The sequence below is a fragment of the Euwallacea similis genome, chromosome 36 (assembly GCF_039881205.1).
Source record: "Euwallacea similis isolate ESF13 chromosome 36, ESF131.1, whole genome shotgun sequence".
Classification (NCBI taxonomy): Eukaryota; Metazoa; Arthropoda; class Insecta; order Coleoptera; family Curculionidae; genus Euwallacea; species Euwallacea similis.
In genome coordinates, this window is record NC_089644.1 from 49,083 (window position 1) to 54,698 (window position 5,616).

Genomic DNA, 5,616 nt, shown 5'->3' on the forward strand with positions numbered 1-5,616 from the left:
GATTAAAAAAATGTTATCCCGACCAAGTTTGCCTATTTAGTTTCTTAATTTCTGAGAAATTCTCCCTTTTTACATGTAAATACAAACAACCACACAACATTGCTTAAAATCTGCAAACATCTGCCATTAAAATCTGCTTAAGTGGTGTTAAGCCTCACGCCAAACCTGAATTTAAATTTTGCTAAACTAAACTCTTTCTCGTTAGTTCATGTTAGATAATTTTGGTGATGTTTAAGTTAAATTTATCATGTTGATTCCTTTGAAAATCTGTTCTGTCGAATTAAAGTGTACCTACTCGTGCTTTCCTATCCAGCACAAAATATTAACTAGTTAGAGACTAATTGATTACAGCACTGGGAACTTTATCCAGGAAGATTGTTTTTTTTTTATGGAAATTAACTCGAAAAATTTCAATGGAATTATCTTTCTGGTAAAGAAAACTGGAATTTTTAGTCAAATTGTGGAAAAGCTGATCGTAACTTTAGCAGCAGCACAACGCCATGGCTACGGAGGAACGAAGCTCAATTTTAATTTAAACAGAGACTTTATTCTCTCGCTAAACTTAGTCGAAGATCAATCAACAATTTTGCATTTAGGCCTAAATTTTGTGGTGATTAAGCATCAGCGCTCCTTAACATTATATGATAGCTGTTAGTTAACTAAATCTATACTAAGCAAATGTGGTTCTTAGGATATCTGCTAAATAAACTAAAGGATAATAGTAACGATTAAGGTCAGCTCTAAGCGCATTTACGAACTAGGAACTATTTTTAACTGCCGTTCACGTTCGCGACCTTCACACCGCGCAACATCAACTTTAAGTTGCGTCAAAACAAAACAATGCACACTAATCACCTTAATACTAATGGTGAACCGAACTATCGGTCCTGATGATGTTTGTCCGAAACGCGCACTACCGAGAGTACCGAGCGTCCGAAACTGCAGCCACTAACTGGCCGGCGCTTATTGAAAATATTGTAGTTAGTCACAAAATTAGAATAAATAATACTTGTGAATCACTTATTCTCACTCCTATATCACTAGAGCAATTTATTGAGTGAGGTAATTTTACCACGGATTTTGCGACTTTGTGGGCGCCAACAGTGTTTTGAAACTCGTCCACGAAGGAGGCCGTACCCGAATGGTACTTTCGAATCGTCCGATATTTTTTGGTCTGCTGAATTACATCATTGCATCTCCCGCAGTTTGTGCGTTAATGAAAGGTGATGTTGATTGACCTACAATTTGGTTTAGTATGTGGTCTCAGGTTGAGGACTGTTAAATGACCACTGAAATTTGTTTCTTATTCATGACTTTCAATTTAGCCTCAATTCAGGTTCAAAATCTCCCATAAAATTAATATTGAAAACGTGTTCTGATTAATCTTTACCTTACTCGTAAACGATTACTTCTCTAGATAAATTAACCTCAGGGCCGGGCTGGACAGGGTGGCTAGGTGGTGACAGTCAACGAGGCCAATACATGTTATTGCGGGCCGAATATTTTTTTTGCCAGTAGCAAAATCACATTGACACCACCATTATATACTTCATCTTAAAACTTTAATTACATAAGTATCTATTTACGTGTGAATGGAATATTTTAACATTTTTAAAAAACTGTCTTTTAATTTATTACATATACAACATACACGGTGTTTTATATGTGAGAGTTAAGTTTTAGTGCCCCGAATTAAGTGACAATAATTTTTCAATTTTTTTTTGTGCTCGAAGACAATTAAAAAGCTATAGAAAAGTTTATTAGGGAGATCTATCGTGTGATTGATCGTAAATTCGAAACATCCAATAATGCATATACGTATTTCAGATGTTTCCTTTTTACAGCCTCTTTTATTTCCGTATTTATTTCTGGTTTCTGTGAGTTTCATCGATTAAAAATAATATAACATGGAAGATACCTACTTATGGTTAAAAATATGTCCCCAGTTATACACAGAGGCGAACATATTTTATATTTATATCACGCTTTCGAGTTCGTTTCAAATTCAGAACTTTCAATTCAGCCCTTGTTCCAGTTTTACTGATGCCAAACACTCAAAGCAAAAGTTTCCGCTTTGTAATTTACATGGGGGAAGGCACTGTAATATGCAGGATTTCAAAGTGTTTAAATATTGATTTGCTCCTGAAATTTGCAATGTCGTATTTGGAAGTAAGGCTTTTATCCATCTATAAGATAGAAGGTGTTTCATAAATTCAATAATACTCAACAATAAAATTCAGTTGCATTGTGAATTAACATTACGTACTGTAAGTATCAGCTATGCGAAGAACGAATCAAAACAGATAATATGGAGGGTGAGAAAATGTGCATATTCAACTTGCAAAGCCATTAGCGAAGGTCAGTTTCACATAATATCAGAATCTATTCAATTGGACGTCCTATAAAGAATATATGATATCGGGAAAATTGCCTCAAATCTTCGAAATTGACGTGAAACTCAAATGAAATCTTCCAAAAGACTTTGAAATCTTAAAAACTATCGTCACAATACTAAAAATATGGTTTGTAATTGTACAAAGATCTTTAAAATCTTTGGGAAGATCGCTAACAAATTTTCGAAAAACAAATGGTTGAAATTTGTGTTGCTGATCCACGCATTTATACCGAGTATCCCATATAATCAATGGGTGATAATGGATTGGCCACTAATTAATAGTTATTTACTTATTAAAATTATCTCTTTCCCTTATTATTGCTTTTTTGTAGCAACTTAATAAAGGAGCGTTTTTGCCTTTGGTAACTCTTAAACCATTGATAATAAGTATATCGATCCACCTGTTCCCATGAAGAAAATGAGAAAGTCCAATTACTCCAACACTAAATAACCGTATTCGGTCTCACTTAAATTGTCACAAACACTCGTGTTTGAAATACTCATATTACGAAACTTGTGCAGTTGTAATGGCACAGAAAATGATAGTGGTACTTCATCAACAGCCGGTACTATGGTATTATGGGACTGAATTCGCGATTTCACCTGATAGAACGCAAACCATAGTGATAATCTATTTTAAGGATTTCTACTCAAATTTGAATATTCTAGACATTTTCTTTATGCAATTTCGTTTTTTAGGAGCATGATATTATTTAAACGCTTACGAAAACTTAAAAACTGACAATTGAAATTAATCTCTAAAAATCTAATTTTTACCTTTTTAAAGTGTGATTTTTCAACACTGTGCCTATGACGCAAAACTAGTGGTACTTGCTACGTAACATATAACTATTCTTTTCTGTTGCACACACTGAGATGAAAATAAAAGATTGACGTATGTGCAACTTGATTCATGCCTACTTTAGTATGTAGGGAAATAGGATCAATGTAGCAGCTTTCGTGTTCATCTAAAAACGTATAATAAACAAATATAGATATGATACGGGGTAAGTGACGCTAAATATAATTTGATAACATTTGCACAGCAGTGTCAAATGAGAGATTTAACACTAAAAGCAGTAAGTTTTCTTATAAAGGGTTTCTTATATTGGATTTTTTTTCCTTTTCCATCCTCCTTTTAAGTTATATTTAACTCCAATTTGTCCATTCAAATACTTCCCTTGAAATAATCTACTTATTGTCATTCAAGCATTCGAATTGTTGAAATTGTAAAATTTGCCGTCTTCTGGGAGCTCCGTTATAAATTGCTCCAGTTTGAACCATACAAGACAAATATTCGAACGCAGCTTTTCAAGGATGTGGTGAAAGTTATAATCTGATTAAAAAAATCATTATTCATACATAGAGTGTTAATTCAATTTAATATTAATTATTTGGATCATTCATGCTTCACTTGTCATCGTGCTCATATAATTTAGGTGCGGTTATCAAAGCATAAACTACGTTATCAGTAAATAACTGTCTATTCCTAAATTAAGTTGAAGGTTGAACCTGGAGTAAAAAATTTGCCTTTAGGAAGTGAGAAATTTTCAATATATTTTCAGAAAGAACCAGTGGCGTAGCACAAGAAAGTTTATTACAGAGAAAACGAATCTTGTCGCATGAAAAATTTCATCAAAACCTTGAAGAAAATATAACAAGAACTAAAGCTATATTGCAAATTTGACAAGGGAAAGTTTGACGCTCTGTATGTCGAAAACTAAATATATCTCCATATACATACGTTTACACCGATTTTTTGCAACAATAAGTTTCAGCTATCGGATTCTTTCCCCATAAAAGATTACAGGGATGATTGCTCGATGGGGGATGACACAGGATGGGGAAGGTGCTTTTGGGAGTGATACTGATTGATGAGTCAGTAGAAACGGAGGTAATTATGGTTGCTTATGCATGGGAATCTTAAAATATTGTTGTTAGCTCAATTTCCTGTATTAAACCATGACTAATTTGATCTATACATATAATTGCATACTGGCAATGTTGATTCCTGTATAAATTTATTTTATGATCGAGGCTCTTAGGACAAATAAAACGATGATTTTCACTGAATTTTCAATGGATTTCTTCGTTATGAACCACTCCCTTGTTTTTTAAAATCCCTTGCGTTCACTAAGAATTTTAGCTACTTGACATTTGTTTCTTTCTATTTGCGTCTCGTCACAACAACACTGATAAAACATTAAGAGAGAAATATATTTTTATTGTGTTGGCGTGAAATACATTTATAAACATTCGCCTCAATATGGAGTCTACAAGGTTATCGGTAAAAATATTATCTGAAGTTGTTCTTAAATGCGTTTTTGCAATAAATATTGTATGTATAAATAGTATTCCAGAATAAATATTATGTAGAAAATAGGAAGTATCGATTTCGTTTTGGGTTTTGCAAAATGCTTAGGAATCGTGATTATTTATTGTAAAGTTTATTATAAAAAATCATTAGTGATTTTGTTATAATACGATATATTTTTTTTACGAATATAATCAGTGGAAACCCAAGTTTACCAGATATTCCTCACCTAAAAATAAATCTGGACAATCTTTAGATATCAATGCGAGATATAATATTGTGGTAAAATGTGTGTATATTTAGCTTCAGCCTGGACATCGCACGATACGAAAAAATATAAGACAAAATTTAATTGAATCAATTTAAGTAAAGAAAATTATGGAAAATTTCTATAAAATGCATCGACAATAAATATCATTAAAAATAGCACTCAATTATGAAAATTTCATTAGATTTACATTTTAATGATTGATTTTTTCTTGAATAACTGAATATATTCATTCCTAAGCAAACTAAATACCCTTCCGATCGAATTCATTTTAATTTATAAAAGTGAGCAATAAGCAACTAAAAGTTAAGAATAATGCAAATTATCGTTTTTAATTGTGAATCTTTTATTCTGTTTTTAATTTTTTTATTTTTAACTACTAGAACTAATTTGATTCGGAAATCGACCCAACAATATCAGATTTGGAAGAAGTATCTTTGAATTTAAAACTAGCTAAGCTGGTAGTGTAGGTCTATCTAGATATGTAACACATTGTTCAGAAATAGCGTGTTTTTAAGAGAACTGTCGTAAGATTTTGATGCCTTAAAAAGTGTTATTTAGTATATCTCTAATTTCTGAAAAACAGCTTGATAATCTCAAGTTAAGTAAAAGAATCTTTGGGTTTCGGATTCGATTCTT